The 12288-nt window shown below is 33.7% G+C and overlaps 1 protein-coding gene across 4 annotated transcripts in view; it reads left to right on the top strand.

Moving 5' to 3' along the window:
* Nucleotides 1-12288, top strand: part of capt (adenylyl cyclase-associated protein 1) — a 198449-nt gene that overhangs the window by 129304 nt on the left and 56857 nt on the right. The window contains exon 1 of one of the 4 annotated variants that reach the window (XM_089648299.1): nucleotides 1374-1398. The exons of the other annotated variants lie outside the window; for them this stretch is intronic. The gene's annotated coding sequence lies outside the window, so the exon portion shown is untranslated. Of the gene's footprint in view, nucleotides 1-1373; nucleotides 1399-12288 lie in introns of those variants that run through there. 4 annotated transcript variants of the gene reach the window in all.

Genomic DNA, 12288 nt, shown 5'->3' with positions numbered 1-12288 from the left:
CAGAAGGACTCAAGTCCACAATGCTTTTTTTAAAACATTTTTTTTAGGCTTTGCATATAAAATATTTTATTTTATTTTCTCATTTTCGATACAAAATTAATTGATCCAATAGGATAAAAAATAAAAATCAATTATCATGAATATCCGCAGAAGTTGTGAGACCAAACTTACAGAAAAAAAAGTATTTTGGCTCTCCTGAACATTTAGCTTTTTGGACTTGCATCCGTATGCTTCTCGGGTACAGAAATATTGTACTTCTAATTTTGAAATGTACCAAAAATAACATTTATTTTTTCCATTTTTTTTTCCTAAATCTACTGTCTCAAAGATAAAACATATTAAATATGTTATGAATCCTTAGGCAATGTTTTTTTATATGCAAATATATTGTATTGGAAGTGCCAATTTTATCCTCAAGCTACTTACCGTTATATAATAACACGCATTCGAGAAAAATGTGTGAAAAGAAAAATCTATTTATCATCAATGATTTTTATCTTGAATCGGAGGTATTCTTCAGATACAAAAAGTCTTTATTTTATTTTGCACAACATGCCAATATGTACAAACCTAATTGTAAAGCCATTATTCATATATGTTTTGTTATTATGGCGCTCTGTACTTAACCCCTCGAGTGTTTTAGGGTCATATATGACCGGGTGTATATATTTTATAAAAGTGTTTTTATCTTTTTTATCACGGGGAAATACTTATTTTTTTGACCTCAGAAAGAGAAATAATAACTATTCCAGTTTGCCTCGAATATTTATACATTCGTTAATAAAATTCAAAAAATTGCCAAAATGGGAATTCCAAATTTCGCAACTCTATCGTAACAATTGATTTAACTTTAAAAAGTATTTCTTATATTTTCTTATATGAACTAGATAAAAGTGGAGGTACCGTTTCCTTACAAATTCCCAAAACAAAAGAACATGTTTTCGAAGTATCGAGTTCTCTCAATTTTTCTATGATGGAGTAAAACATGTAATTTTTTCACGTTTGATATTAAAATTTCATTATTTAGAAACAGTAATGTTTATTATAAATGCATACGACGGGAAGATAATTTTATCTAGTTTCTCAAACAGTTTTTGTTTTAACGGAGAATTAAAAAAAATAAGATGTGTATAGCGCCTTTGAAATACACAAACACATTGCAAACTGATCAAAAATGATGAAAGTACTGGTAAAAAAATTATGTTTTTAATGCCATTTTTCCAAAAGGCAGCATTTTCAGGAGACAATTTTAAAATAATATTTATTATTATTTTTTTAAGTATGTAATTGAAAGTTTTTTGTCTAAATTTTTTATTTTGTTCATGTCACTAATTTTCTTTTCTTTTTTGTTTCAGGTAAGAAGACAAGTTTTAATAGTGACACGAGAAAAGGACAAAGGTTTGAAGTGAAGATTATTTGAAAACGAAAATCATTGAAAAGATCACACGGCTTTACTTTTCTTACAATATGTCATAAAAGCATTCCTTAAACGGGTCACGACATTCTGGCAAACCGTTAGCTGTAATATTATAATACGTGGGTTATCTTTTAATATCAGATCCTAAAGTTTTATATCTGCTAGTAACTGTTTAAAACGTGTCTTAAATTTACACATTTTTGTTTGAATAGACTATTTACTTGTCTTAACTACGGTGACCGGATAAATCATCAAAATGATAATTCATCACATCTTTTAAAAGTTACATAAAGTCATGGAAAGTGATGAAACAAAAAAAATATTAACTGGGTTATGTAGGTTAGGGTTAAAAAAATTTTTCATCGTTTTTAATGACTTTATATCACTTTTTAAATGTTTTGAATTGTCACTGTGTTGAGTTATCATGGAACCCTTAACTACATACGTAGCTTTTTTTAGAGGTCATAATTATATTATATTAGGTTAGTGGTTTGTTACTACAGGTCATAATAGTAAAGCTTAAAAGTTTGTAGCTTTTCGTTACTACCTCCTTTACTTGATGTCACATACTAGTCGCAGCGAGATATCATACATAACGTCGGTAACGTACGAGTTCTCGCTAGGATTAATTTAGTGCAGTTTGTCAAAGTATTAATTGCTCATGGCGCAATGTATCGGCTGCCCCACAATAAAGAAGTTAGGTGAATGAACACTCCACCGTTTGTCCGTGGCGTAGCGGAAGTAAGAACGCAATTAGTTAATTAAATCGTTACTTTTTATTTGTTTTCGAAGAAACATCTCCTACCTTTTCGCACAACGATAAACCCCGTTACAGACACGGTAGATCGGTAGCTGCTGTTCACAGAGACTGAAGTTCACCTGCTTTAAGTCTTTTTTTATTATGTTTATTCTTACGGGTTTAATGAGTCAATTAATCCGCTACAAAGTAATCAAACAGAAAAAGCAATGGTGTTCACGATCAAAGGAGAAGCAAAAACAAACTTTTATTTAAACTTCCACTTTAGTAGCTTCTGATTTCATCAGAAATTTTTATTTTGCAACATTTCTTCAGTTCAGAACTGGGCTATTTTTTCTTTAACAATAACTAATTAGGACAATTGGATTATAAGCTGCTACTTTACGTTCGGCTGTAATTTGAAACTTTAAGAATTAATGTGGTAATATTATTAATTAATACAGTATCAGGTTTCAGGTTTAAACTAAAAACTTGCCTTTTTAAGCTGTCATACCCTTAAATTAATATACCATTCCCGAGAGAAAGTCCAGTTATATCTAATTTTCCAATAATGTCCTAAATCCTGTATCTAAAATTCGCTAATAAAACAATTAGTTAAAATTTAATTAAGTGTTAATTTCAAGTGACCTACCAGGTAAGTATTGTACTGTATATTATCTCGATAAATAGTAAGTAATAACATGGTCACTGTAGAAATGTATTATAAATTTGTACAGCGCCCTTGAGGTGATTTTGCACAAAAACGGCGCTATACAAGTCATCCAAATATTATTATTATTATTACTTTATGAGCTTACCCATTGACAGCAGTAGAGAGTACATTAGGTTATCCGTATATGGCGTTAACTGTCGAGAATAACAGGATAATAAATAAGGTGGCAACCTCAAGGTCGAGGTCCAGATTATTCCAACCGCCTGCTAGTTAAGATATCAGAGGCCATCAATCTATCGCAATAAAGTTCTTAGTATTTTGTTGAAGCCAGTTTTAGAACAGTTCCATAATTATCTAAATTTATTGTGAATTATGAATTTAATCAGTCGAATGAAATCCCACCAAATATAGCTGGAGCAAAAATATAGTTGTATTGAATATTTTACTACTTACACTTGTTCTTTGAGATAATTGAATGTACTAGGAATTCAGACAATAATTATAATATAAATTGGTGCCCATTTATTTGTTAATTGGGTAGGTTATATATGGGCGAATTTGCTCAGATGCCAAACCAGTTACCCGGATGGTAAAGTGTTCGGGCTTTAAGCAATTATCCTACAATATTGTTAATAATTTATACTTATAATAACTCGTAAAAAATATTAAGGCGGTGCCATACGTATTAATGCAAAATCACGTGTTTTTGGTTTGAAAATTTGGTCGCCTAGAAATGTTTCAGATGCTTTAAATTAAATACTGCGAGTAGAATATATCTTGGCCTTTGAAATAATCGAGTATTTTTTAGATACGTCTTTATATAAGCCCAGAAAAAAATAGTGTAAAGGCCCATAAAAACTGCTTTAAAGTTAAAAATCTCCTACTTACGAACCCATTTTCGGTTATGATTTTATTGTATAATGTGGCAAATTAAGTTATTTATAAAATAATCCAATTTTTTTAAATATTTATGCCTGAACATCCACAAAATAAAATAAAAGGCACTTTTTGGCCATGTTTTTTTCGTGCATAAATCAAAATAGGCGGATGGTGTTAAGCGGGAATTTAAACCTTATTGCCATCTACGTAAGGGTTGTTATTGATAGCGGCTCAATTTAAAATATTACACGACGTAGTGCATCGCCTTAAAGCGGATATTATCTCTGTTTTTATTGTTTAAAATTGTAATAAAATACTTTTCTGTAATTGTAAGATTTACAAAAAAAATGTTTTATGGTTTTCTCTTTTCATGTGTTGGGAAGTGAGTTAGCTAAGAGTTTCACAGATGCACTCATAGAGGGCAGTGCAGAGAGTTTGCGTGGAAGTCCGCAAGATGGCAGCTAGTAGTCAGTAGTCGCTAGGGCCAGTTAGGCTGCTTCCAGACAAACTTGGTGTTTGCAGATCTCATTTAGCCAGCTCCTAGTTAGGTCGACCATGGAAGTCACTCTTGTATACGCGAAGTATTGAATAAATCCCTGATTTAATATAAAGAACTTATTCTCTGAAATCTCCTTCCACGACGAGTTGGAAAACTGTTTGTGGGAACACAACATCATGTAATCAAGAACATTTTATTTGCTAGGATTTAACGAATTCGTATTATATTTCACCAACTAACCTGTCAACGTTTTTTGGCATCCTGAAAACGGCTTGGAGGGTTTTTGTTGTTCGTAATTATTACGTCCGTAAACTACACCCACAGTACCTAATTTTTGGGACATTTTTATCTATATTTTTATCAAAATACAAATTAGAAAGCGCAAGACACTGCCACCAAGTACTGAATAAATTCAATTTGCCGCTATTGAAAATAATGTTAAAGTCAATATGCTACACAAGCGCCTCTAGCGGGCAGCGTTGTTAATATTGCCACTATTTCATTGCAGTTGGACATATTTTTAATATTATTTACTTTAAGGCCTGGTTCGCAACGTTTGTGTTCCCGGGAAATCGGTTAGTTGTAATACGTTATTTATTGGTTAATTTTTTTTCGCAGTTAGTTATCTCATGATACAACTTTGTATATAGTATATACATATATTATATAAAATGCGAGAGATTGGCAGGACCATAGTACATTGGTTTATTCGATCTTGTAATTATTGAGATGAGAAGTGTGTCTGCTGAGATTCAGAACATCACTCTTATCTTCTCCTTTGTCTGTTATGATAAATTATTCTGTTGTATAGACCTCCAAAACAATTATTCTATTGTGTTCCATATTATTATTATACTTACAACCCAAATCTAGACCGCGTCATTTGGTAACATAACAAATCTATTCATTTGCGCAAACACTCTTATCCTGTTGGGTAATATCTGAATTATTTATTAACTTAGTAAAACCTTGTCTTGTGGAAGATGTTTGAAGATAATACCTAATATTATGAATCCGTGACTAAAGTCAGGCCCTCTTGTGATTAGATGCCTAGAACACCTATTTTTAGGTTTCGGATGACATATTTCCACCAAACCATTACTGAGAACTGTTGAATAATTACCAACCAACAAGGATTTCAATAAACTAATGAGTGTGTGATTTACGTGTGTGACACGTAAATACGGACATCGATTACACGAAATATATAAAATTTAGATAATAGACCGCAAAATTGATTACCAATAATTTCAAATTCGTTGCAAGCGGGCGCCATTTGGCAAAAACAGTGGTACGTGATGGCAGTGATAAGTGTCAATTTGCAAAATACATTATTAAACAGTCATTTACACTATTACTTATAATTGGATTAGTAAAAACGTCACGATGAAAATGTATTTTTCAATGTAAGATCGCTCTCGGATGTATCTATTTTTATAAAATTAGTTTCGTTTTATTCTTTTATTATTCTATTATATTTTTTTGGGTGTTAAGATTCCTAATGAATAGTGCAACAAATTTATTTGCTTTCGTACGGCACCATTAAGGCGAAGCTTAATGCCAAATCACTATTATGATTAATCTTTACAACGAATTGGTGTACATTATGAATACCAAAAAATATGCTTTAGATAAATTGAAGGTTTTCTTATCGTTTCGCTTGAGTAGAATACGAATAAAAAAATAAATAACTCAATAAAAAGTATAAATGTAAAATACTAAAAAAATATTTTTTCAATAAAAATGTATGAACGTATAAAGGAAACAACTTTTTAAAAGTACAGTATTATAGCTAAGATTATCTGTAACAGTTTCACTTGATTAACTTTTTGCTTTCTTATAAAATTATTTACAAAATAAATAAAAACCAGTTTTGTGCTTGAAATCGAACGTTTCTAGACTCCGTTTGTGAAGCGATTTTCACGCCTATTACCTACAATATAAGGTATACCAAGAATTTACACATTTTTGGCTTATATCTTCCTCTTAAACACAACAATATCAAGTAAGTCTGAAATTGTACTGGTTCTCTAAACAGCGCTCTCGGAAACTGATTGTCGGTGAGTTGCAAACTAACATTTTTTTGCGTCCATAAAAGGCTTGTTCTGCCGGATGGGACTTCTCCCATATTCGGCGTGATCGTAATACATACAGTTATAAGTTGCAACACACTGCGGACAAATAATGAAGTCCGCACTCCTAGAGATTGAAATCCTTGCACGAACACGAAACATAACTAATTTATGATGTCTGGCGCATCGCCAGATGGTGATGGATCGATGAGTTCTTTGCATACTGTGCGGACAGACGTGCTAGCAGCTAGATGATGTCAAGCGAGGTTGGAAGCGTTATGCTTTCAAGCTTGTGACTACTGTGTTGATTAAACGCAATAAACTGCAAAGGGAATTCATCGCCGTATATTATTTAATGTGAAGAGTTTTGTTGTTGCAGCCCTGACACAAGTACGAAACATTAATTAACGTCTACTAGTTACTTGGTAAACAAGTTCTGATTATTATTATTAATGGCACGTTGATTACTGGTGAATGCAGTTGCCATTGCACTTTTTTTATCATGTTAGCACAATACGCATCTTCATTAAACGTAGATGGATTGCACTCTTCTTTATGAGATCTTTATTATCACGTTTACAGAGTTTTTGTCCGTAAAACTCTGGCACATGCCAATTTTATGTCACACGATTGACAAAGTGAATGACTGTCGTAATATCAAAAAGTAAATACGCTGTAATACCTATATTACGCATGCACGTTTTCTTTTTTTTTTAATTTGTGTAAGGTAATGTTTTATATCCTCAGATATGATCTGAATTTATATCCAATGAAAATAAAGCGTCTTTGATCTTTCAGAATATTATAAGTTATATGGAAATGTTGTTCCACAACGATAAATATTATTATTTTAATATTGGTGTAAGAAGTGAATTTCATCAGATTTTTCAAATTCTTCATTAAAATATGCAATAAAAATGTGTATTATTTCACATGTTATATTATGATTTCGTAATATATGTATTTATTATGTTTTGAGCTAGTTTATTTTAAATATGAATTCCACAAGGGAAGCCTTGAGGAAAATCATTTCCCTAAAGGCCTGTGTCATTTTTGGGGATGATGTGTGGAGAGTATTTTTGAGGAAAGGAAGGTATGAACCTGGGTACAAGGTTAATACGAACTATCTTATACCTAGAGACACCCATTGATAGCTTTAATTTTTAAGAAATGTAGCATTAATTATTGAAAAAAATAGCTTTAGTTTTGCGTTTTCATAGCCTTCATAGCTAAATAGGATAACGTCAAGGAATGGGAGCCGGCAAGAGGGGAAAAACAATTAAATTAGCAAAATCACTTGAAACATGTTTATTGTATTATTGATTGAAACTCAACATGGCACATGTTTATACAGTAGAGTGTGTCATGTTCGTTCTTCGATCTGTCAACACAAGGTTATAGCGACTAAAAAATCTTTTTTATTATCGCTAAAAACACCATTTATTGCTTTAATTCGCGAAAATATCAATAATGCTATGAATGGGTGTCTCTACTTATACCCTAAGGTCAGAATTGCGATTTTTTACGGATGTTTGCCCAATTCTACTTGTTAACAAACAAACCCTGAGGCGAACACACAGATTTATTTTTATCACTTGCCACTTTGATGTCCCACCTTTGAATGGGTTCTTGGCGCTCCTTGGTTTAGTGTCAACAGTCAACAAATTTTGAAGAGACGCCTGACCTTTCTTCGTAGGAGCTATGTAACGAGGCGAGGGTGGAACACCAAAATATTGGTTTGATATATGACCCACATCATTCTGTTTGTTTTCCGACCCGGGACGGTCACCTGCGCTGTCAGATTTAAATATCACCGTGGATTGCAAATTCCTTACTTTTATTCTGAATAGTGACAAGCACTATTTAGTTTACATGGTTGGGACATTTCTTAATGTGGATCCCAATCGTTGCGAGCCAGTGACACTTTGGCATCCTCAATTGGGGTGCGTTGTGAGGTTGAAAGTAGTAGGGAGGAGAAGGAGATGGGGAAGAGGGAGGTGAGGGTACCTGTATTACAGATCTGAGAACGTTTCAATTCTGAACGATGGTCTCTCACCAGGACAATACTGAGTGTATCTTCCACATATACAGAGCGGATCGATAATAGGAGTGTTGTGAAAATATTTTGTAATGCACAAGGGAATAGAAACGGAAAGATCACGGTCACGAAATATTCATGTTAAGTGTATTGATCAATTCATGATAAATGTTGGGTCGTGGTTCTCTCCGTTTAGTGTTCGGAGAGAACTCAATTTATTTTAAAGGTTTCTCTACCGGGGAGCATGGTTACGAGTTCCGATTCGGGCCTCTACTTCTCCGCGCCACTAACTTCCTCCTAGGTATGGCGCTTTGCGGGGTTGAAAAGTCGGGAAGCACGAACAAAAAATAAATTACCTATGCATACCTACCTATACCTTGAATTAAAACACTGCAACTATTACCTAGGTCAAACCATAATAATAATAATGGCAAACATTAATAATATATAATATATAATACGCATGGCATTTATATAGCGCAGTTTAGTGTCATTTCACTTCAATTGTATACAGACTGTCAACTGCAAATTCGTCGTACTAAATCCATCCAAATAGCCGTACCCTGTATGTACTGCCGTGAACTATCACGGATAATCTCAAAAGTTGGTCACTAGAGCGCTAGAGCTAATCGTAATTGATCGGTTCTACTTCGGAAGTATTCGTTTTTTGAGGCGTGCCTCAATCTAAACAACGCGCGACCACGTCGGCTATCGTTCATTTCGATTCCGTGTAACTTCCACCTCCCCTCTGACGGAATGCCTACGAAATGAGAGGCTCTTGGAGGCGGGCCCTATCTCTGCCTCACTGGCGTATTATTATACTGCTTTGTGTAGTAGCTCGACACGGTGAAATCCATGTGTGGCCGGCCGCGTTACACTGGTGTGATGAGTTACACAATATAAAAAACAACAAGTCCTAGTAAAATGGCTAATATTTAAGTTGAAATTAATTTAAGTCTTATTAAATTTATAAATCGTTTGGATACGTATACGTGTATCTTTTTTCCCCTTTTCTCCTCTATGGTTTAGGAGAGGCACAGCCTCTCCTGACTCATAGCACGAACCACCACTGCCATCGATTATTCAGTGCGTTCACTTTTATATGGCCCCGATGGTTATCTTCGTAATCGATAGCAAAGTTTTATCTCCCGGTGCTTAAATGCCAGTGGGGAAAGCAATCCTGCCATTGAATAAAATCGCTTCCGATATCTACCGTTTTTCCATCAGTGAGGTGACATTAAAACGACAAGTACTCCGGCTGCTGGAAAAAAGAAACGTTCAACAACTTTTATTACCTGGTATATGACAATGTTATTTTGTCATAATGTACATTTTTTATGTGGTCTTATTCTTGCGCGATATTATAAAGATTATATTATTATTTTTTATCCGAATGTTGTGATTATTTGTCGCACACTTGTTTTAAAACGATTCAACAAGCAACTCTGTGAACAGTAGACGTCGCGTCCAAAAAAGTATGTTTCTCTTAATCTTTCATATTTTATAAATCAAAAAGAAAATTTCGTCAGCAATCATAAGATTTGTAAGTTACTTAAATACCTACCTGCATAATTAATTATAAATCGTATGTAAAATGTAATGTTTAAAAAAATTAATAAGGAATTACTCAATTTGTCCAAAGAAAGAAAGAACAATAAGAACTCACGGCAATTAATTTTTCAAACTTCAGGCAGGAAGGTTCGATAGTATTGAAAAGCTCAGTAAAAATTAGCCATCTATACAAAGCAAGGCTTGCTTGAATAACAAAGTGGGTGCAGCAGATTTAAAAAAACCGGAAACGGAATGTACAAACAAATTTACAGACAGATGAAATGCCAAACGGTCGAGTTAAAACAGAACTTCGCTACGCTAAGAATTGTTTTTATAATGCATAGAGAAATTGAATTGATATATTAAATTGTTTTATTTCACGTAAAAAGCAACTTAGCGAACTTACATAACATATCGACGACAAAAGCTCGTAAAATTTTTATTATTTTGCTCACAACTCACAATCAATATTCCCTTTGATTCTGAACGTTTCTGTCCAATTCAATAAACTTCCAAACTTTATTTCGTTTTATTGTCAACGTAACCGTTTGATTGTGAAACCCTTTACATGATTTATTTTCGTTTATATTGCTAGTGGTTTTATTTTACGTCCAAACTGCTGGGAATCGTTTTAGCTCTAGTTATTTGCGGAATGCGTTTGGCATCAGAATATCCTACGTGGTTTCATAATATCTGTTGTTGCGGTAAGGCTGCAATCTAGCCGCTGTATTACAAAGGATTTATCCGTACTCTTCAAATTTAATTTTTCCGTCACAGCCCCATTAATTACTGCAACACGGGAATACCGATGAATTGTTTTTATCCGGAAACACGGTAGATTTATCTTAGTTTGTTATCATGTTCTGCTGGAGTCTGAGATCGCTTAAATTCTTTAAGAAATGTTACGTTACGTGACTGAACAACTATGATTTGAAGCACCGTGTTATAAGGAATCTGCAACGTGCTACGTTACGCTCAGAACGTAGAAACGTTGAAATGTGATTGATTAAACTGTATACACACGGAGAAAATTTACAGATATGATATATTGTTAATTTATTTAATATCTGGTCAAATCATTCGATTTCCTGCTAAAAAGGGACTGCGGGCCTATAACTCATGATTTCACAAGTTTCATAACAAATCAGTAAATCAAGAATATGTTATGAGGAAGTCGGGACATGTGTTCTTAAAAATAGTAATATTTTCGCATTTGCTCCATGATATTTATTCGAACAAGTCACCTGCGTTGAACGCGTGATCAGATATGATCTGATGGACTAATATATTATTGGGAAATGGTACGGCAGTCTCATTTTCAACAGTATCTTGATAAAAAAGTTGTACTCATTTTTCTACTGGCACTTAGTGAAACAACCCACTAAGAGCTAGTTTAAAGTATCAACTTTGTATGTAGCTTTAAGTGCTCTGGGGAGTGCACCAAATGAGTAAGTAACATCACTTTCTTGAACAGCCATTATCTCTAATAACAATGAGAGAGTAATGTGTCTGCATTAATGTATAAAGCATTTTGATCCAGGTAACCGTTTCAAGTTAGTTTACGTTTCCGAATGGTGGCGAATATGGTGATGTGTCTTTCGCTCTGGATTATCAATTTAATACATTTCATTAACCCATCCAGTTTCTAGTTAGTTGTGCTTTAATGAACATCGCCTCCCTCTCTTAAAGCACTTACAACTGTGTACCCACCTTTGGAGAAATGGTTCAGGTATTATATTCCACAAAGTGTTTCTTTATTACATCTAATCGCTTAAGTGGTGAAATTTAATGTAAGTGCTAACTTTAAATATCAAATTTTCAGGTTGAATATTGTAAAAGTAATATTCTGTTTATTCTGTTTACGCAGAATTCGGAAAGCAACTAGAATACCAACAAATCATGCTTTTATAAATGGTATTATTTTATTTGTCTGATGTATTCAATATGTATTTTTTTTATATTAATGGAAACCTTTGATATTTTATTTTTTACTTCATGTTTTCCATAAACCGGTTACATACATTTCGGTGATGATATTACCAATCAAAAAGGGTCATATCGGCAGTTTTATTATTTTGTGATATGCGCCCGACTGTCTGCAACGTTGAAAATGTCGATGGACAATGCAGAATATTTAAGTCGCTCTGTTGATTACCATGTTTTGATGGACAGAAGTCTTCGCTTTCGGAGCATAAGGTGCAAGGGATCTCCCACGGGTGTACTTGTTAGGCTACAAGCTAACCTATTTCAACATAGATGGATTGAGTTAGTACGCCAGCCTTCGCCATCTTGAGAGTCTTTCCTTTCTTGGCTCTCTCTATTAAGCGCCTTGCCCAGTCAGTGTCTAGTGGCCACCGAGCACTGTGGCCTATTTCCTAGTTGGAAAAGGTTATTTTCGCTCGAGTAAATACTCGTCAAGAGCG

The sequence above is a fragment of the Hesperophylax consimilis genome, chromosome 3 (genome assembly GCF_061612785.1).
Source record: "Hesperophylax consimilis isolate HC1 chromosome 3, BYU_Hcon_1.0, whole genome shotgun sequence".
In the NCBI taxonomy this organism is placed as follows: domain Eukaryota; kingdom Metazoa; phylum Arthropoda; class Insecta; order Trichoptera; family Limnephilidae; genus Hesperophylax; species Hesperophylax consimilis.
This window is presented reverse-complemented; position numbering and strand designations above follow the sequence as displayed.